At 40.9% G+C, this 22,501-nt stretch overlaps 1 long non-coding RNA gene across 2 annotated transcripts in view; it reads right to left on the bottom strand.

The window, feature by feature from the left end:
• The window catches only part of LOC123355573, a 55,081-nt gene that overhangs the window by 17,416 nt on the left and 15,164 nt on the right, over window positions 1-22,501 (bottom strand). For both annotated transcript variants that reach the window (XR_006575154.1, XR_006575164.1), the window contains exon 3: window positions 11,655-11,761. This is a non-coding gene — a long non-coding RNA (uncharacterized LOC123355573). The remainder of the gene's footprint in view (window positions 1-11,654; window positions 11,762-22,501) is intronic.

Here is a 22,501-nt window from a genome sequence, read left to right as displayed (position 1 = left end):
AATTGTCATTCCAGATTAGTCCAACAATCCATCTAGTTCAGTATCCAGTCACTTAGTGGTCAGTACCAGATGCATCGGAGAAGGATTCCCAAAACCATTCTTGCATCTGAAGAAGTGGGTATTCACCCACGAAAACTCATGCTGCAAAATGTCTGTTAGTCTATAAGGTGCCACAGGATTCTTTGCTGCTTCTACAGAACCAGACTAACACGGCTACCCCTCTGATACTTAAAACCATTAAATAAGCAATTATGGAATATGGGAAGTTAATACCTGCAGAACTCTCATGCACCAATTTATGCCTAAAGCATGATGGTTTGTACCTCTTCCAAACATCTTTAAAAAAAATCTTGCCTCGTGAAGCTGTGGGATGTGCTTTTAGCCATATGCAGATTTCTGAATCCTGCTAAGCTCTCACCTCAATGATACCCTGTAGTAATTTATTTCACTGGTTAGCTATGTATTTCCTTTTTCAGTTTTACATTTGCTGCCTTTCAATTTAATTCAATGTCTCCTTGTCTTGGATTATGAGAAAAGATCGATAGGATTGCCTGATTTACTTGTCAATTTCATTCTAACAATTGAATAAAATTAACAAAGAAAGGCAAATAATTGGCAATGACAAGAACTTTTGTATTATGCCTCTTAGCATAGAAGTTCGGTTTTCATTTTTAACATGAGCTTGTTTCTAAAGATGGGTAAGGGCATCGTTCAGGGCTCCAACATATACATTAACATATCTGCCAAAGGCCAGTCATAATTAACATTACAGTACATTTCTAGATAAACTTTCAAACAAATTTCTAAGACATCCAGTTAATATATAAATCATAGCTGTGGAAGGGTAAAACATTTATAAAATTCTAAAGTTTGAACTATACTCAAATCTAATATGTATGTTTGGGATAGGAATTCTGAGTAGTAGACATTTTTGAAGAGTCTATGTGCTACAGGTGTCCTGCATATTTTAAAGAACAGCATTTTTTTGGAAGCCTCCAGTTCCAAAAATTGGTCCAAGTGAGTGCTATTCTTCAAAAGCAAATGGGCAGAGAGGAACCTGTGTATATATTTGACTTAAAAAGGAAAAAAAAACCCTCAGGTCATTGTTTATTTTAAGCACAGAGTTATTTAATCAGTTCTCCATGGAAGTAAATAGGCTGCCACAATACTTGTCTGTATTGTTACAAAAAGTGCTCTCCTGTGCTGCCAACCTCACCGCACTGCCTCTATCTAGCATTGAAGCACTATCTTTTGCTGCCATGCAGTCTGCATTCTGTGATAAAGTGCAGTTCTGCACTGCCTTGCTGATTATCTACTCTGCTATGGAAAGTGCTCCCTTGTGCTGCAGTATTCCATTTTAAAGTGCTCTTCTCTGCTGCTTGTCTCCCTTCCGAAACACTCATCACAATCGCTTTATTTTACTGCTTTCAGTTACAGTTTCATTCTAGAGCATATTCTTTCTGTGCACTCTTTGGAGATTTTTTTTTCTGCATTTGAACATGGGGAAATTTGTAGACTGAGAGTGGGTGAGGAATTGAAACAGTACATTTTAATTACTCACCGACTGTAAATTACTCATAGCCATGTTTTCCACAGAGATGTTAACAAGACAAAATGTAAACTATGCTGAATCATCCCAGCACACACAGTTTTTTCAAGCTTCCACTGGGAACAATGCATGCACTGACAACAATTGTATTAGCTGTTAAGCAAAGAGTATGTGTAACATGAATCAATTCATTTTGGATGCAATTCACCCCGGGCAGAAGGCCAGCACAAGGCCTATTTACTATGGAAGTGGGACTTAAGTTATGCTAGCCACTCTGGAGGAATGAGTTTCACCCTCTGTTAATTTGATGAGCATGAAACTTGAGTATAGGGAACTTCATATGACTTCCATATCTCCTTTCATCTCCCTGTATCCAAAACTAGTAAGCTACAGTACTAACAGGTAAGAGGAGTACCCTAAAGCACAACTTCGCCATCTCAATGTCCCTCCTTGAGGACAAAGTGACCTCAGCTACACTGAGGAAAATTCTTATGTAGACCCTCCCCTGAGATGTGGCTTAACCCTCCTTCTTTTTCTCTCCCTGGTGCTTGCTATCCCATTTGTAGCAGCTTCTTCCCTCTCCTCATGTGGGTCAGGTTTTAGATTCAGATATGCAATCAGCAATGATACTGCTAGATGCCAAGGAGAGTACAGCACACTATACAGGAGATAAAGTACCTGAGACAAAGTCCAGCAAAAGAACAGGAGTACTTGCAGTACCTTAGAGACTAACAAATTTATTTGAGCATAAGCTTTCGTGGGCTACAGTCCACTTCATCGGATGCATAGACTGGAATATACAGCAAGAAGATATTTATACATGAAAAATATCAGCATGATAGAGGGGGTGACTTTATTGAGAACAGGAAAATTGGATCTGGGGAAGGAAGGAGTTAAAGATAACTAACAATTATTAAACATAAATAAGACAATTTCTTGCCTTTATAACAATCAAACTCCAATTCCTTCTCTAGCACCTCCCCTCCCTCAAGTCTGCTCTTGACTCAGAGTATCATATTACTACCTCCTTCTGTAACCTGGATATTTGATTTGACCTTGTAATCGTCAATTTCTGCAAAGTGGCCATCAGTTTAAAAACAGCCAAAATATATTCTCCACCACACTACTGAAGAATCTGATTATGTTTAGGACAACAAACATAATTTTGTGTATTATCAACCCAGAATCCCAACAACATTAGTGGTCTGGTTATATTTCTGTACTTACAGACCTTCTGACTGACCCCACTTTATATATGTTAGTGTTTGGCATACCACAGGTTTGGAGGCAAGCTTTGTAGGTGCTCCAAGCATGAGGCTCCACAGGCTCTGAACCTCAATGGGTCCCTTTAAACACACATTTTAAATAAGTATTGTGATTTCTTTACTAGGGCTGGCCAGAATAAAAGAGACAGATACTCTAGGTACAAAGATGTCAGCATTTACAACGATCGATCAGCCTGGCAGATCCTAACTTACAACCACAGAGACAGTCCAGAAGAGGGGCATGAGGCTAACTGCTTCTTGGTGGGATCCCTCCACATTGTTCTACTGCCTTCCCCATGTGTTGTCATCCCATGCCCCTTGCTTGCAGGCTATTCCCTGCACAACTTTCAGACTACCTGTTACCCAGCCTTCCTCCCACTGCCAGCGCCCAAGTAGCTGTCCACACTGCTTACTGTTCCTGCTTACACACATCCTCCAGCTCTCTAGTCAGCCTGATATCCCTGAAACCTCCTTACTCCTTTTTCCTATACTATGAAGATTAGGGAAACCTCTACTGACCTGTTGATTTATAACACCGTGCTTTCTTTTAGGTAGGTTCTTTTACCTCCACCTCATCCAGAGTTGGGGGGAAAGAACCTAGTTATAAATCAGAAGGTTCTTTACACACCATTCTCTTCCTATCATCAAGCTGGAACATTGTCTTGATTTATTTATCTTTGGCTTATTTTTCTTCCTTTCCACATTAAGTTGCATAATGAATATGGTGTCAAATGTTCATTTGCAGTTCTGTTTCCATTATTCTTGGAGCATTGTGCCACCATTCTTTATCATTCATCTTCTCACATTAAGGTAGTTTCTCCTATTATTAAAGAAAACAGGCCTGATTCTGATCCTGTACATTTATTCAATAGAATGTGACTCCTTCTATTACTGTCTATGATTTAACGTTCTTAATTGGAGCAAACAACTTTTCAAAAATATTAGCTTGCATTCCCACTAGCATGCTTAGAGAGAGCTTGAGTCACAAGTTGGGGTGGCCCTTTCAGAGTATGGGGCTTTACCCCCACCTGTGACTAATCGACTGTCTTCCAGCTGGTGAGACAAAAACAGCTACCTTAAAGGAGTGAATCATAGATGGACTCTTATAGGAGACCCTTGTTCAGGGCAAGACCTGGAAAGCAGGTTTGTCACACTAGCTAGATGGAAGAACTGACTGAGGATACCTGCTGAGTAGATAGCAGCAGAAATCCACTGAGGAACAGGTTCAGGTAGGTTCAGGCTTATTTGTTTTCACTGATGTTGAACAATGTGGGAACAATAAACATGTCTTTAGGGGGAAGGGATTGAAATATTGATGCTAATGGGAGTATTATTGATATACTAGCTTGTGAGTTAGCCTGCCAGCTTGTACAAGAGTGGGGAAACTGAGGCAGGAGCAGGGTCTGATAATGAGAATGGATGGGAAGACTTCCACAAAGCTAAATAAAGAGTTGCTTTGATTATCTTTAAATACTTTCACATTGTGATGTATGAAGCTGAAATGCTATTAGGTGTTGACCTCCTTAAATTCCTGTTGAAGTCAATAGAAGCTGAGTGTGCTTGTCACTTCACAGGATTGAGGTCCATTTGAATAATCTTTGTTTGCTAATAGAGACTATAATTTTGTCTGAGAGAAAAGGAAACATGTGCCTGGAAACATAAACTAGAGCTGGCTGGAAAATGATAAATACTCCAGTGAAAACTTTTTTAAAGAATTGGGTTCTTTCTAAAAAAGAAAAAAGGAAAAGAAACTTCCAAATTTTCATTTCTAAGAAATGCCATTTTCTTGTTGTTTAAACTTTGTTTCAAATGCAAAATTCCAACCTGCTCCAATTTAAAGACTAGTATGAACCAATACAGGCATTCTTGATTTACAGTAACACACCTAGAAAGTGACTGGATCACCTACCCTCCATATAGGGATGAGGGGAAGCTCCCTGTATGAACCATGGACTAAGGAAATAAAGTCTGATACTCTGCTCAGAGAGATCAGAATTATCTCATACATTTTCCCGCTATGCAGAGGCCCAGCACCACTTAAGAACCATTTAAAACAAAATAGTGTAATTTAGAGTATTTTCTCCCATGTCCTCTTGCCAATCCTGAGTCCAAGTTTAATACGTGTTTGATGTTTGTCACAACTTTTTCGGGAGGCACTGTAGTGTTTGGTTCTGTAGACTCCATTAACAGTTGATAGTTAATTAAACTCAGATTTGTGACTAGGTCTGGGATATGAATCTCAATGATCTACCATAGGCTGATTCCTCTCATTTGTGTCTCCAACGCTCACATGAGGAAGGAGTTATAGAGAAATTAGACTGCAGGGTCTCATTCTTTATTATGTTTATAGGATGGCTGGATAGCCTCCCCCCAGTTTTGATTATTGCTCATGAGATTCTGGCATTGTTAAGTTTCAATATTGAGATTCCCCACTGGACAAGTTCCTGTTGGGAGAAGTGAGACAAACCGAACAATGACACTCTACAGGCCAAAGGGTTTGCCTGCATGGATCCAATTGCAGGAGATGGGGCTTTCTACTTGGTCCCAGTTTTTATAACAATGTAAAAAAAAGTTCTGTCTCTGAATATGCCTGATATTTGTGGAGGTTTAGATTTGCATGCATCTCTTTTGGTTAAATCCCACTTTGCATCTAACTCTTTCCTATAATCCAGCTGTAGCAACTGGACGAGTGAGCATTCAGACCAAGTACTCCCTGTCCCAGACTTCCAGTTTAGTAATATTAGTATCCATTTTATTAATCCTAGCTGTTTATTGTTCAAAATTCACACAAAGGAAATATGATCTGTAATACTTTCTTTTCATATTTAACAGCCTAGCTCACTTTTATTTCACCCCAGGTGCAAACTACTGCCAGTCAGAACAGTATCACAGCTGCATCCATTTAGCACTCCCTAAACTGCAAGAATTCCAGAATCAAAACATATTGAATCACAACAGCTGGGCTTTATACCGGAGCTAGATTTCCCATGAGCTTTAGTAGTGCAAACAAATCAATATTTGTATATTATAGTTTAATTATTTTAATGGTCTTAAAAGCCTAACTTAAGACTGAATCCCTTTTACATGAGAAAACAATGTAAAATGATCCCAACAATCTTTCAAAATAGCTCCTCCCCACTCACTGAAAGTCACTAGTGCTTAGGGCTGTTTGCACCCTTAGCAAAAGAGCAAAGTCAGGGCACCAGTTTGCAGGTGTTACTTCACTGAAGTAGTTTCCTTTGATAAAGTAGTCTATTGTCCTAGGGCTTGTAGCAAGGAACCTGATGAAATAGTAATGACAAAGAGAAAGAAAGGACTTCTTTTTCTTTACTAGGCAAAAAATCAAGTATAAAGTTGCTTATGCCCTGCTTAACATTTTTATATTATTGTAGTCATATTTTTTTATATTAGGTTTATAACCACTATTGGAAGTGGAGAGAGAAAAACACATTAGTTGTAACGAAAAGGCAAAAGAAGTGCTAGCTCTTTTATAAAAGATGTATAAGGTGTAAACCTTAGACAATGGCAAATGATACTCAATGGATGGAGGCTCAGATGAAGTTCAGAGTACATGTTCTTTCTGAGAGCATATTGATCTTTTTTCTGCCAATATTGTTTTCTAACATTAAAAAAACAAAAGAAGGGATGGTACCCATTGTGTTATGGTTTGCTGAGAGTTACAGAGGATATTGCAGGAGAGCCATATGGTTATGCATTTATCAAGTGAGAGATCTCTGCCATATTTCAACCTGAGAGAGACAAGGTGGGTGAGGGAATCATTTATTGGACCAACTTCTGTTAATGAGAGAGACAAGCTTACTGCTTACCTCACCCACCTTGTCTCTCTAATATCCTGGGGCCAATATGGCTACAACACTGCATACAACATTTCTACCTTATCAGTTGGTGTATTGGTTCATCTCAGCTATGTAGTAATAAATTGGGGGGAAAAAACACTCCAATGCATTTTTTAAAAAGGGGGCCAAATTTCCAAATACTTGTGCACATGCTTAGATTAACTAACATGAAAAGTCTCACTGGATTCCATGAGGTCACACTTAAGTGTATACAGGCTCTGGACTTTAGTTTGTGTAAGGTTTGGATGAGTGGTGGGGCAACTGCCCCACCCAGATAGAAAAAAAGGGTTAAAGCAGTCTTGGGAAGACTGTACAGAACACAGCCAATTAGAAGAGGGCTTATTGAGCCAGCCAATAGGGATAAGGCTTAGTGGAGCAGCCAATCAGGGCCAGGCTGGCTCATATAAGATGGTCTGCTGAGCAGAACAGAGGCAGTCTTTCCCTGGAGGCCAAGGAACGAGAACTGGATACCCTGTAGGAGGGTTGAGAGACAGAGCAGTACTGGACAGGATTAGGGGAGTAAGAGAGAGCTTGAGCCTGTTTTCTGTTGCACTGAGGGCCCGCTACAAGGGCAGAGAAGGTGCTAGGGCTGTGGGGAATTGGCCCAAGGAAATAGATGGTAGCGTAAGAGGAGGGGCAGTATGTGTCTGCTAGCTATAGGGTCCCTGGGTTGGGATTTCCCACTTGCCCCCAAGGGGAGTAGCCAGTATATGGACCTCAGTTTGCCACTGAGGTGAGTGGCTAGACCGGAGACTGCAGTTTGCTGCTGAGGCAAGTGGCTGGACTGAGAACTGTCAGGTCCCCCAGAAGGGAGGCTAGAGAACCTAGTGGGGTACAGCTGGAGGCTTGTGTCCAGAAGAGTATGCTATGGTCTGGGGAGCAACATGGGTCCTAAAGGTGGAGGTGAGAGTGGTAACGGGCGAGATACCAGTAGATCAGGGTACTCTGGTGAAATGAGAGCTAATTCCCAGGATGGCCAGCAGGAGGTGCTGCAGTGGTGAGTCCTGCTCCATTACAGGATGTATTTCTAAATTTAATTAAAAGATAATACAAGAGCTTTATTTAATAGCTAAATACACAACTGAAAAGATGGACATCTGTATCTGGTTAGATATTGCTGAATGGTTTCAGTGCATTGACAAACATAGGGGTAGCTATTAACATAAGAATAGCCACACTGGGTCATACTGATGGTCCATCTTGCCCAGTATCCTGTCTTCTGACATTAGTTAGTTCCAGATGCTTCAGAGGAAGTTAGTGGAACAGGGCAATTATCAAGTGATCCATCACCTGTCATCCAGTCCCAGTTTCTGGCAATTCCCCACCAATGTGTGGTAGTATGTGCTATTCCCAGGTAAATATGGTTGGGAAGTGCACAAGATGATGAAATGGTGGTTACACATCATGTTGTTGGCTGCTAGCAGTTAATTGTTTTATTTTAAATATGTACATAAATTGCAGCCAGAGAGCAGAGTGACTGACTAGAATAGGGGGCTGAGTTAAGGAGTCACTGCTGTATGTGACATAGTCCCACAGCAACCACCCATAACCTATGTGATTGTTGACTAAGTCAGTGCTATTTGTTTCAGTACTAATTCCTTCTGATTGGCTTTTGCTTGTGTCATAAACAGATAGTTAAGGGTTAATGCCTCTTTTACCTGCAAAGGGTTAAGAAGTTCACCTAGCCTAGATGACACCTGACCAGAGAAACCAATGTGGGGACAAGATATTTCAAAAGAAAGGAGGGAAGTTTCCTTTGTTTAGAGTCAATTTCAGCTGGAGTGAAAAAGATCAAGGAACCAGCCTCTTATCAGAGTAGTAAGTTTTAGAAAAGAATAAATAGGTTTATGTTTATATTCTTTTGTAACTTGTCTTTGTGCAATTAGGGGAATAATCAAATTTGGGTATTCTTGTGTGTACTAAGGTTTTTGCCCAGGGGAACATCCTGTGTTTTAAATCTGTCTGTGAGATCAGCTTGTATGCTGTCTCCTAGAGGTTTTTTCTTTTACCTTTCTTTTCTTTAATTAAAAGCCTTCTTTTTAAGAACCTGATTGATTCCCCCCCCCCCACTTTTTAGATCCAAGGGAATTGGATCTGGACTCACCAGGGAGCTGGTGGAGGAGTCTCTCAAGGCTACCCAGGGAGGGGAAGGTTTTTTGGGGGGAGGAGACAGAGTTTTCCATATGACTCAGACATCTGGATGGTGGCAGCAAAACCAGATCTAAGCTGGTAATTAAGCTTAGGGCTTCTCATGCAGGTCCTGATAGCTGTACTCTAAAGTTCAGAGTGGGGGTGAAACCTATGACAGCTTGTCATTGGGGAGTGTACAGCTAAGGGGAAAGTTTCTATACTAAAGGATTTTATCTGAAAATAAATTGTTGGTAGCAATGGTGAGAGTGCTAGTGTAGACTGGGTTCCAGGTGACACCAGTGGCTAAAGGAACCTTGTTCTCTAACCATGCTCAGAGCAGGTGTAAACCACATGGAAACAAAGCACGAGTACCTTATCAAAAACAGTGCTCAAACCCTTGCTACAAGAGCTGGAGCTGACCTATTTGTAACAAAATGCTGACAAAATTCAGGTGAAAATCTTGTGTAGGGACAGCACAGCAAAGAGCCAGGTCTTCTTTTTCTTTTGTATGATTGGTGTAGAGCAGCAACTACAATTTGACTTGAACTTGATTGAGTAGCAGGAGTAGCAGAACTTATTTCAGTAATGCCTTCATATTTATAAATTTGGCAGTAGGTAGTGATATGTTTAATGGTCTATCATGGGGAACCACACTCTCACACTGGGGAGTCCTTGACTTTCCATTCAGATATCTGCATCTACAATGGTGGGTTCAAATTCTGTTTGGAGTCGACCAAGATGACTGTGGAAGGCCAAACCCAGGAACCTTCTGCATGAGATCTGGCACAAGATGCTTATTTTTTAATTCTTGTTTAGCCCAATCTGCCTTCCAATCCTCCTCCTGATCATAGCCTGATTGCATGAGGCCAAACAAATGTTCCCAGAAAGGCTTGCAGGACTTAAGACGTTGCAGGGGGGCATTGTCAAGGTCTTGGTGAATAGGAAGGTACGTTTTCCTGGATTTGCTGAGCTTCGCAGAATGTTGCAGCAGTTCGACACATTGGTGGTGGAGCAATGTTAGACTGGACAGGTAGCCATGGTGTTGGAGTCAACTTAAGGGTTCCTGTAATGCACTGCATCACTGTATTCAGCTGATATCCACAAGTCGTATGTGACTGCATCTGCTCCATACCAGTGCACAATATTCAGCTACTCAATATACAAGTGCTATTGCAGATGTTAGCAACACTGATGCTGATGCACCACAGATTGTATCTGCTAGTTTCTGGATTATGTTGGCTCCCATTTTTATCTTTGCAGCTACCTTCTCAAGATGATCATGGAAGAAGAGGATGTGATCAAGTTTCACTCCAAGATATGTTGGCATGTAATCATATTGCACATTTTACCACAGAAAGCTACTTTCAGTGTGTTTTTTGGCTCTTTTTTATTATCAAGAGAAAATGTGCTTACTATTGTTTTTCCAGGGTTTGGTTTGAGCCTCCATTTCCTGAAATATTCTTCCATATTTTAGAGGTCCTTAGTTAATGCTTTCTGAATGTCATGGAGGTTTGATGCTTGGATTGACATTGCAAGATCATCTGCATATCCACATTTTCATGATTTAGAGCATGTCATTTATGTAAATATTCAAAAGGTTGGCGCAAGTACAGAGCCTTGTAGTAGCCCATTGTTTATGGCACGGGGTGAGTTAGTCTTATTACTCAGGTACACTTATAAGTGTCTGTTACTCAGCACGGTCCTCAGCAGGCCCAAGTGTGTTTGGTAGCAAGGTATAATTTTAGCAAGTTTCAGCATCAAGCCCTTAATCCATACAGCATCATATGCAGATGACAGGTCAACAAATGCTCTGCCAGTCTTTATTTTATTTATTTATTTATTTATTTTATTTTGATAGCCAACCTCAGTGTGAGTTGTGAGTGCCAAACTTAATCACAACAACTATGTTTTGGCCAGAAGCCTGCCTATTCGACAGGAATAATTGGCTCAGTAAAAGGGCATATTCTTTTGAGGATATGTTCAAGAAGTTTCTAAGTTCTAAATAGTAGAGAAATTGGCCTATAGCTTCCTCCTTCATGAGGGGTCTTTCCAGGCTTTGGAATGGCAATTACCATTGCCTCAAACCATATTTCAGGGATCCGTACTGTCCTTAAGGTAGCAGAGTACAATGTTGCTAGGCATTATAGTCCTTTGGGGCCAAAACGGTGGAGGAATTCTGGCGGAATACCATCAAGGCCTGCAGCCTTCTCTCTTTTCACTGTGGCAAGTCTTTCTTTTACTTAATGCTGACAGTGGCAGGTTCTCTTTGGGGGATTGATGCAAGTGTTCAGTAGAGTTGTTGATACACGTCTCCTCTTGTTTGTTTTTTTATTAAGTGGTCCTTTTGTGTTCTCCATTAGTTTAGAGGCTATTGAGTTTGGCTGGATTTTTGGTGGCAGGCACTCTGTGGGATGAGTGGCCCCAAGACATCATAGAAGTTTCCACGCTTGCCCACTTGACTGTAAAATCAAGGTTTTTGCACACAATCAAGCCAGTGTTGGCATATGTTGTGTGTATGTTTTGCTTTTTGTTTAAACATGCATTAGAAGAGAAATTCTCCCCTCTTACTTCAATGGCAACAAAAATATTCTAAATGTAAAAAATCGAGTGAGGAGTCCTTTCTGTGAAACTCTTTCCAATTAACAATTAGCGATAGCACTTTTATTTCATTCTGACACATTTAACAGAGATCACTGCCAAAATCATCATCATATTATTATTTAGAAATTAGCCAAGTAATTAGAATAAAATATGGTTTGTTTAAACAAAATATCCCTAGAGTCTTTTCTGTCACTTGCTTTCCTACTTCTCTTAACTTTCCTTAATAAATCAAGCTTAATTACTTCTGCTTACCTAATAGCTCTGATTGAAGTCTAATTGCCAAGCCTTGCTTGAGTTCTGAAATTCAGAGTCTGCCACCATGTTGGATGATCTCCTTCCTATTCACTGGAGCGATATTGCTGCCAAAATTGCAAAAAACATAGGCTATTTATGCTGTTCTTGAATACAGCAAAAAGATTCTTCAAGGCCGTGTGTGTTGGACCCTTACCAGAATGGCCTCTATAGGCCTCAGTAATTTTGATAAATTCTGGAAATATTCAAAGTTAAATGAACACTTATGACACATGCTGTGGGAACACCCAGTTGTATGTGGCTTCTTGGTCTGCAACTTGAAAATAAATTGTTCTTGGATTCTAGTCTTCTTGGTAACCCATACATCTTCTCTATGATAAATAGTTTATGCACAAAGTTAAAGTTCTCTTTCCCTAGAGGAGGCAGTTTCTTGGACCCATCATAACTGAATATCTAATAAGCTAGCAGCGAACACCCTGGTAGCCCCAGAAAGTGAGTGAGAGGCTAAATAGTTTAATGAATTTGGCTTTTGGGGGGAACATTGAGTAAAATATTTGGCTAAGCTTTTTTTATGAACCATGCACTCAGCAGTGCTGCATACTTTGCTCAGTGCAAATGAAGAAGATGTAGAGAGAGACTTTCGGACACTTTGCTTTTCCCACCTCTTTCTTCCCACCCCTCAATTCCAGGTGGAGAATGTGGGCACTTGATTGGATGTTATGTAATTTAGGACTGCTTTAATATCTGGCTTGCTTTAATTCTGTAAGCTGGTAATGTTTCCACAGGGTTGCTATGCTAGCTGGGATCACTCTAGTGCAGTGTGGATTGGTTATACTCATACTACCCTAGTACACCCAGTGTACTGGGTGGGCTGAAGGGGGAAGGTAGTGAGCCTGGTACACCAGCTCTGTGATAGCTGAAGCTCTCACATGCAAGAGGACACAACATCTGCTAATTTAGGGTTTTATTGCTCTTTGTGCGATTTTGGCAGATTAGATTTGGAGGTAGTTAAAATTACTGCTCTTTTCATAAAGTGATTCTATAATTTACTCTAAAATACAATAGATCTACAGATTATAATGGGAGGAGGGTTAATCTGGAATCTACCCTTTGTCCAATATAATATTACGTTGAAGTTCATTTTCACTTTTTCTCTTTTGTAAAAACTGGTACATATGTTCAAGTATTACAAATAGCATGTTTAAATTATGTACTGGCCAACTGAAGTAGACCTGCAGTGTGCTTTAAGCATCCATAGTTATTGATTAGGGAATGGGAAGCCTGCAATGGCTCCTAAACTTTACTGGTTCACATGCCACATTCTTAAATTGTTCCATCCATTCACTTCACAACGGCAAGCTCATGTTACATGGTTTATGAACCTCTGGACTCAAGGGAATTTTGTAGGCATGGGGATATCCCTGTTCCTAAACAAAACAACTCATTTGCTTTAAAATCTGATGAGGCTGACAATAACAATGTAGCTATGTGTAGATACAAATGCCAAGTACTTAAAAGCCGGTAAATGAGTTGTACAGTAACATGTCCTTAACATCTTACACTGCCCACATAATCATAGTCTAAACAGGTATAAAAATCATATTTCACCAAAACAAATCTTAAATCTTCTCCGTGAAGAGTGCCAGATGGATGTAATGGAGCAGAGGGCAATAAGACTGGGAAAATGCCCAACTTAACAAAACATTGTCAATGTAAATCTAATTGCCCCATACATTTGTGTTAAGCGGAGTCAGCTGATACGTCATGTAGTGTTTTGCTGCCTAGTTTTTTTGTGTGTGGTTTTTTTTATTTAAACAAGTTGTTGTTGCAAGTTTCTTGCTAAGTTCCCAAAGTATCAGTCTAGGTAGGAAGTATGGTCCCATATACCACTGTATTGCAATTTTCCTGCCACCTAAATGTGCATGCACAATTAAATGATTTTTGTTTTTAAAGGCAACCCTACTTGTTTGCCAGGATTTGAATATTGTGTGTGTGTGGGAGGGGGGTGTTTGGTTTTTTCGGTGGGGGAGTGGAGTGGTGGAGATGGGGGAGCAGCCATGGCAAGGTCACTTATTTTTGTGACTGCAAACAGGTCTAATTCAATGCATTTGAACCTGTGCACCAGGTTATTTAACACTATGTGATTAGTTACTGTGCATCAGTCTTTTGCATATTATTTGGATATGTGACTGCGTTGGGTCCATCTATAAGAAAGCACTTAGTCTAAATCCCTTCACTGTTTTGCTAGAGAAACAGTCACAGGATAATAGCTGCAAATGTGTTATTAAATGAATCCATTTCAGGCAAGAAGGCTGATGTGGGTTGAAAAGAGATTAGCAGCTTTGAAAGAACTGATAAATCAGATACATCAACTTCCACCATCAGAGTGTTAATGTATGGGCCTCCCACACAACATACCAAGCTAGCATGTAGTAAAGGGAAAAATTGTTTGAAAAAGTTACCCAAACCATTAAGTATGTTGGAAATACCATTGTGCATGTATATTCACTTTTATGTTACAGTATGTGGTGTAACGTTTCAGAACAATGAAAGCTAGCCAATTAAACAAAATGAATATAACCACATTGATTATTAAAGTGTTTTGCAAGTCTGACCTATTTGCCTTAAATATTTTAAAAGGGATTGATTTTATTAGCTTTCATAAAATATTAGTTTTCATAAAATTTTAAAATGTTCTCATGTGTGTTGGTAACAGGAGCCATATGCGGGGGAGGAAAACAATTCTCTATTCATTTTAATTAGGATGGACAAACTTCTTCAGATTGGATTTGGTACAAAACAGGTTAACTTCTGCATTTTTGAAGATACCTGGTTAACTCTGGGAGTTGGATAAATATGCTATTAACATTGGTTCATACTTAAAAATGAATTCCTCTTGGCTGCTCACTCAGGGAAGTGAATTTTAAGACTTGTGCAACAAATCACCTACAGAGTGCACACTTTAAACTCACACAGGGATTGTAGGAAAATGTGGGTGGGTGTAGGGGAGAAAATCCGTTTACAGAGGAAGAGCTGTAGGGGGGAGGCGGAGCCTGTTCAAACTGGTTCTGGAGCTGCCACCACTAATGCCTTGTAGCAGTGCCACAGGGGCCAATTGCTTGCCAGGTATGGAAGAACATATGTGGTGAAGTAGAGGGAGCCAGTGCTGCCACTGTGGGTCAGCCTTCACATTTTTGATAAGCAAAACAGACTAAGTTCCTTGAGTCTCTTGCTCTAATGCATATTTTCCAATCCTTAAATCATTCTTGTGGCTCATGTCTGAACCCTCTCCAGTTTTACAACATTCTTTTTCAAGTATGATTTAGAGATGAGCAAATAACTGGTTTTTCAGGCCAGACAGTTATGAAAAATAAAATTAAAGAAAAACTTGACTTCATCTAAACCAGAACCAAAATTTTTGGCAAATCAAAACAGTCTTTTTTTGGCGGGGAGGGGGGGAGAGGGGACAGCAGCAAATGCAGTGCTTTGTTCAACCTGAAATGAAACACTTCATTTAGTTTCCAGACACTCTTTAAAAATAAAAGCAAAGGATTCATAAGTTCCAAGACTAAACAGGTCCAGTGTGATCATCTAGTCTGCCCTTCTGTATAACACATGCCACAGAACTCCACAAAAATAAATCTTGTATGTCTCTTGAAAAAAACATCAATCTTGGTTTTAAAAACGGTCAGTGATGGAGAATCCACCACAGCCTTTGGTAACTTGTTCCAATGGTTAATTACCCTCATCATTAAAAAACATTCCTTGTCCCAGTCTGATTTGTCTGGTTTCAACTTCTAGCCATTGGATCATGTTGTACCTTTCTCTACTAGTCTGAACAAGGATCTGCCACCTTTCCAGTGAGTGACCTCATCTATTCTGGTGGGAGGCTCCATCAGTCTCTTCCATTGAAGCTGTTCTACTTTGGATATGTGATTAAAAGTCATTGGGTGAAAGAGAGCATACATACATGACAATAACTCAGTGGCCTGGTGGCTAGAGCATTCACCTACGAGGTGGAAAACCTAGGATCCTGTCCACCTATTCCAGCACCTTCTTTACATTATTTATTCAGAGTGGAACAGCTTCAGCAGGAGTAATTGAGGGACCTCTACCTCAACTGTCTCATAGCCTTATGGTCAGGGCACTCACCTAAGAGTTAAAGATCCCAGTTTAAATCCCTTCTCCCCCTCAGGTACAGAGGTGACTTGAACCTGAGTTCTCGCACAACCCAGGTAAGTAACCTAGCCACTGGGCCAAATGTTATGAGGAAGTTGGCCTTGCCTCTGCCCTGGCTTCTTGCAAAACAACATAGCTAGGACCCTACCAAATTCACAACCATGGAAAAATGTATCACGGACCATAAAATCTGGTCTCCCACCATAAAATATGGGCTTTTAGCCTAATAAGATTTCACAGGGCAGACCAGTATTTCTCAAATTGAGGGTTCTGATCCAAGAGGGAGTTTCAGGGGGAGTCACAAAGTTATTTGGTGGGGGGGGGTGAGGTCACAGTATTGCCATCCTTACTTCTGCACTGCTGCTGGCAGTGTGTCTGCCTTCAGAGCTGGGCTCCCGGCCAGCAGTCCCCGTTCTCCAGCTGAACAGCTGGAGAAGGCAGCATCACCGCAAGTAGCAGTGTAGCCGTACTGCACCCCCCCCCTTACAATAACCTTGTGATCTCCCCACACCACAACTCCTTTTTGGTCAGGACCCCTATAATTACAGCACCATGAAATTTCAGATTTAAATAGCAGAAATAATTAAACTTACATCTAAAAAAAAAAATCCTATGACTGTGAAATTGACCAACATGGACTGTGAATTTGGTAGGGCACTAAACATAGGTACTTAAAGTTAAGATTTTTGTCACTGAAAATCCCAAGTAGAGGGAGGTACCTCCCTGCAGCTTGGGCTTGGGTGCCTCTCTCTGAAAGAGTAGGGTTTATCACACACTCCTTGCCTTGGCATCTCCCCTCAGTTAGTTTAGGTGAGACACCGCCTGATGTGCTGACATTTGTGAAGCCCGTTCTGAGGGTCCTATCTCTTCCCATTCATTGTTTAGGGAACTTAGGCGCCAAACTCAGGCTTTGTGAATGCCAGTGTGTGGTTTTTTTGTTTTTGTTTTTTTTCTAGGCATCTAAAAGTTGGGTGTGGTGATTTTCAGCATCATCAGCCTAAGGTCTTTTGTGCTTGTAGACTCTTGCCACCTACCATTATACCTCTTCATAACTTCATATAAAAACAAAGGTAAGACAAAATATTGGCAATAAGTCCTTTCTGAGTACCCAATTCTGCAATGATGCATTTTACAATATCTGTGCTGTATGTAAAATAAAACAAAAAATACTATTTGAAAAGTTGGACCGAAGTACAAAAGTTCTGATGTGTGATGTATCTGTATGTTTTATAATGCAGCCTCCTTTGTTCGCAAACCTCTGCTTGGGGGCGAAAAAAAGCAGGATTCATCTTTTTTCTGTATGCCTTGTCCTGTCACTACTTAACATCTTAGCAGGAGATTTCCTCCTGCTAACATCTTATTCGCAGGATAATCTTGAACTTATATTAAATGTGACTTGAACAAATAACACATGGCTTTTTTACTGTGATGTACAGTACAAAACCCACTCACAACTACTTCATAGCTCTGCTGACGTTTGTGCTTTCTGAACACACTAAAAGGTTTGGACATGCTTTTTCGTGCTCTGAATTCTACAGTGTTGCTATATGATGGTTGGTAATATAGTTTAGTACTCCCCCCTTCTCAATACGCTCTTTCTTCAGTTAACTATTTATTTGTATTGCAGTAGTGCCCAGATGTCCCAATTAGAGTCATAACGAATTCCTGGAATTGTCAAACTTTTTTTTTTTCTATTATCCTTCTAATCAGGATCCTTTGAATCCACATATAACAACTGAGGGGAAACAAATATGTAGCTAAAACTCTGGCAGCCGGAAGGTTGAAGGCCCTTTCACCACTGATTGCTGAGATTTTCTGAGAGCGTGCACCTCCCTGTAGTCCAGTTAGTGGAGGAAGGAAGTCTTTAAACAAGTCTGACTAAATAAGACACACAAATTTCACAGTGATGGCATTATAATTCAGCCACCATCCTCCACAGCACAAACCCAACTCAATGGAGGTGCCCTGTTATAATTGTCTGTAACTTTCTTTCCCATGAAAATTCACACCACTCATGACCTTCAGCTACAGGGAAAACAAACCCACATGAAGCCATGTTGCCCCTGAAGTATGTGCCAGTATTCTGGCATGCACAACTTCTGGCAAGGCACAGGGTGTGAGGATGTCCCTTGGTACGGGCAGATGGTACAGCAAACACAAAGGATGACAAGCTGTGTGCATATTTGGTGCATATCCCTGACTTTTTTTTTCCCCCTACCTGCTAGGAACCAGAACTAGTGTGCACGTGGATGGGTCTCTCAGGGTTTGAGGAACACTCCAGACCAGATAGAGGCTGTCAAGTATCAGAGGGGTAGCCGTGTTAGTCTGGATCTGTAAAAGCAGCAAAGAATCCTGTGGCACCTTATAGACTAACAGACGTTTTGCAGCATGAGCTTCCGTGGGTGAATACCCACTTCGTCGGATGCATCCGACGAAGTGGGTATTCACCCATGGAAGCTCATGCTGCAAAACGTCTGTTAGTCTATAAGGTGCCACAGGATTCTTTGCTGCTTTTACAGATAGAGGCTGTGTCACCACTTGCCCTGAAACTCCGGGTGCATTAAAATGTTCTGCTGCTGTAGCTCCCAACCTGGGATGCTCATAGCCAATCTACAAGCACACAGGCCACACCCTGTGTCTGTGTTCTAGACAACCCTGGTTCAGCCACTCTCACCCCAGCAGCCTGCCCCCAGCTCCTCTCTGGCGGCTTCCACCTGCCATGGTTACAAGCAGGAAAGTGACCCCAACACAGTTCCAGTCCTGAATTTCTCTAAAATTGTGTGCTCTGCAGTGTCCAGCCCTCTCCTGGACAGTTCATAGAAATAATAAGATTTCTTTAGTCCTCTAAAGACCCAAAAGCACATCACAGCTTATTAACTTAATACACCTTACATTTTAAACCAACTCAGTGCTGTGTTTTAGTAAAAATAAAACAAATTTATTAGTAATAAGACAGGTTAAGTGATGTCAAGTGAAAAGAATAAAGTTAGAAAGGGTTACAAGCAAGTAAAAGTGGAAAACATGCATCTAAAACTAAATATAGCAAAATACAGGCTTTGTTCAAGATAGTTTCTCTCACCAGTCACTCTTCTTCCCAGCCATGGCTGACTTTCCCTCCGTCATGACCTTCTATAGAAGTACAAGATATTGGTTTCCCTTGTTTTTCTAGGTGAAAGATCTTGTCCTATGCAGATTTCTCACCTACATTCAATTCCCAAAGACTTCAACCCCCTTGTTCAGCTTACAAGTTCTCTGTCCCCTTGTGTCTGTCTAGTGATGGATAACTTAGGGGTTTCTCTGCCCTGCCCTTTATTAGTCAGTAAACCTTTGAAAAGTATATTTATCAAAGTCCATTGATCTTTCTTCAAGAGGAAGGATGACCTCATGCAATTACTCTCTTTCTGTGATCTTCCCATTGCTCTGCATATTCTTTGTAAATAGGGCTTCTGCTGTTTTTTGTCACACCTCACTTAATTTCTTTGGAGACAGGTAAATACTTGTGACATTCCCTTCTGTGTGAGAGAGGTCTGTTCTTCCCTTTGTTTGAGTTACAGGCTGTAAAGCATAATAACGGATCCATAATTCATGGATAAAATATTGAATCAAATTATTTTTATACAACATTACTGTGTACAATTGCTTATCACTTGAAGTTCAGCCCCTATCTTTATAGACCAGTTAAACCTTTGCAATGTATTATTTGAAAAGTAAAAACTCAGACTCAAACATCTCTCTCCTGTGGGGTGTATACACCATGCTGTCTTCTCCCCCACTTGTTTGCTTAATTGCTTTGTTTACACTATGTAAAAATGGACCTTCATTAACTTGTGCCTGAAGATCGGGCTGGTCAGAGGATCAAATGTGCATTCCTTTGTCTAAGGCAGACCTGTCTACCAACTCCCCTGAGAAGCATGATGTAAACACCCTTAAGTCATAATTCCAGCATATATCCATAACTCCTAATACACACATCACACAAGAATATAACTCACTGATCATAAGTAATATTCAAATGAAACCTCACAAGGCATATTTTGTACAAAGATTATTAAGATAGGGTGTGAATACAGGGGTGCTTATGGTCACGGTGGGATCTGGCTGCTTGTATGCAGTTTGTAAACCAGACTTTTCTGGATCTAGGGTGACCAGATTGCAAGAGTGAAATATCAGGACACATTGGGCGAGTGGGGGGAGGGGGGCAGAAGAGAGCCACAGGTGCACAGCCCTGACTGGAGCCATGAGAGGGGGCACAGCCCTAGGAAGCTGCAAGAGGGATATACGGCCCCTGCTACAGCTTGCACCACAAGCCACAGGTCAAGGACTCATGGCCCCAGCTCCAGCAGAAGCCACGGGGCCAGGGGCACAGGGCTTCAGCTCCAGCCCCCAGCTAAAGCTGCAGGACAGGGGCACAGGATCCTGGTTGCAAAGTCAGATCCAATTGCTAGGGCAGAGGAATGAAGGGTCGCAGTTCTAGCCCCGGCTCCAGCCCCAGCCGCAGTCACAGAGTGAGGCCCACAGTCCTGCCTTCAGCCCCAGCTTCAGCCACTGACAGCTGACACAAACTAAGTCACAGAGGTCTGGAATCAGTGAGTGTCATGCCCCCCCCTCCATGACTAAATTATAGACTTACGGTTAATCCATATTTAAACATACAGATTTATTTGTACACTAAACAAACAGGGGTAAAGGGCTGGGCTTTTTATTCAGTCAATAAATCAACTTCCCAATTTGCATACCTCTCAGACATGCCAGAAGTCTAGTACTGCTTGGATGACTTTGCCATAGTCACAACTTGCTTCTGGGCAATCACAAAGCTGTAGAAGTCCTTGCAACTCATCCAGAAATTCATTTTGACAAGGGTTTCACTCCACACCAAGTCTATGCTGCTTCGATTCCGGGTGTCAATCCATACACCTTTCATGATTGAAAATACACACACTGTGTATGCGTTGCTTACTGGTATACTGAGCACGTATGACACCAGCTTTGTCATGTTCAGGAATTCAGTGCTACTGTCCTTGTTTCTCAGCACTTGAGACCAGAGTTCCCTAACTGAGTAGTTTACAGGCTCCAACTTGGAGTTGATGTCTTTGATACAGTACTCATCACAGTACTCCCATGCATCCAACGAAGTGGGTATTCACCCACGAAAGCTCATGCTTCAATACTTCTGTTTAGTCTATAAGGTGCCACAGGACTCTTTGCTGCTTTTACTCATAATAGAGTTGATCAAGATCCACTGTTTTCTGGAGGTTTACAGCTGTCACAACCGCAGACAGATCCTTGTGTTTGAATGCCCTATTAACTTTGATGTTCAAGCACTGGGTATTGAACAGCTAGTGAGTTGTTGAAAAATCAAACCATTTCTCCAAATATAGGATTGAAACATCATAAAATTTCATGAAGTCTTTCTGGAGACATGCAGCAGTGACAGGCAGCATCTCAGTTAATGCATTTTCAACTCTGAAGCCAAAGAATGTGTCATTTTTCCATTGCTGAAGTTTAATTCTCAGAGTATTCATTATGGCATACACTTCACATGCTGTCATACTCTCGTTTTTCCCAACAGAGCACAGTACCACTGAAGATTTTCAGGACGTTCTGGAGGAAAAACAGATGAACCTCAACTTTGCTAGGCCCCTCACCTTGTTCACTATTTTCCATGTCCAAGAACAATCTCCATAGAGATTTTTGGGCACTTCTCACTGCCCAAAGAAACAAAGTAGCACTTAACAGCTTGCCACGTATTTACAAGCCTGTTTACAGCTGGGAAAAGACTCAACCAGCGTGTCGAAACGTGGCGCAATAAAGTGGCATACTCCATATCCACAAAGTCAAACATATCCTTCGATGCTGCTACTCTCTTAGCGGAACTGCTTAAATGATTGAATGTTTAATCTAACCAGAGTCTCAATGTCAACTTGTAGGGTATTGCTAGCATGTTTCACAGCATTATGCACAACATGGGCAGGGCAGTTTGCAGGCAAGATATTTTAGTTTTATTTTATAAATTCTGGTACACTGATTCTCGCTTTCCATAATTCACGTTTGCATTATCAGCACAGTAGGAAGACACTTTGTTAAGGTCTAGTTTGTGTGTTGCAAGTTTTCCAAGTAATGTGTTTGCTTATTGCCACTGCAGTTTCTTTGCTTTGCTCATAGAAGACTAACAATTTATCTTGGACCCCATGTTCCAGTGTCCAGTATCTCAGCGATAACGGGAAAGTTTTCACATTGCCCTTGTTAGATGCATCTGTGGCAACTGAGAAATAGGGACCATCTGGCTTGCTGAGGTCTTTTAAAAATTCTGTTGAGAGCAGTGACAGCACATTTTTGATCAATGCCTCTGCTTTAGTCTGGCCACAGCTGACATATTTCACAATCATTGAATCTGGATACAAGGTAGGCACCAGTTTAAGTTCACAGTCACACGAGCGATAGGAGTGTTGATGGACTACTGTGTGGTAAACTTGAATTAGATCAACAGCGATAACCTTGTTATTGAAGAATTCATTTGGCCTGCTGAAAAAATGTGATACCAGAGTATTGCTCTTGTGAATCTTGGTGTTTTTGTTCATGATTTTTTTTTTTGAATCAGCATGATGCTTAACATCAGACTCACCGCCATAGCAAATGCTAAATTCCTTCTTGCATGCTTTACAAAAGGC

The sequence above is a fragment of the Mauremys mutica genome, chromosome 1 (genome assembly GCF_020497125.1).
Source record: "Mauremys mutica isolate MM-2020 ecotype Southern chromosome 1, ASM2049712v1, whole genome shotgun sequence".
Lineage (NCBI taxonomy): Eukaryota > Metazoa > Chordata > Testudines > Geoemydidae > Mauremys > Mauremys mutica.
The sequence above is the reverse complement of the archived record's forward strand: the minus strand, read 5'-3'. Positions and strand labels throughout refer to the sequence as shown.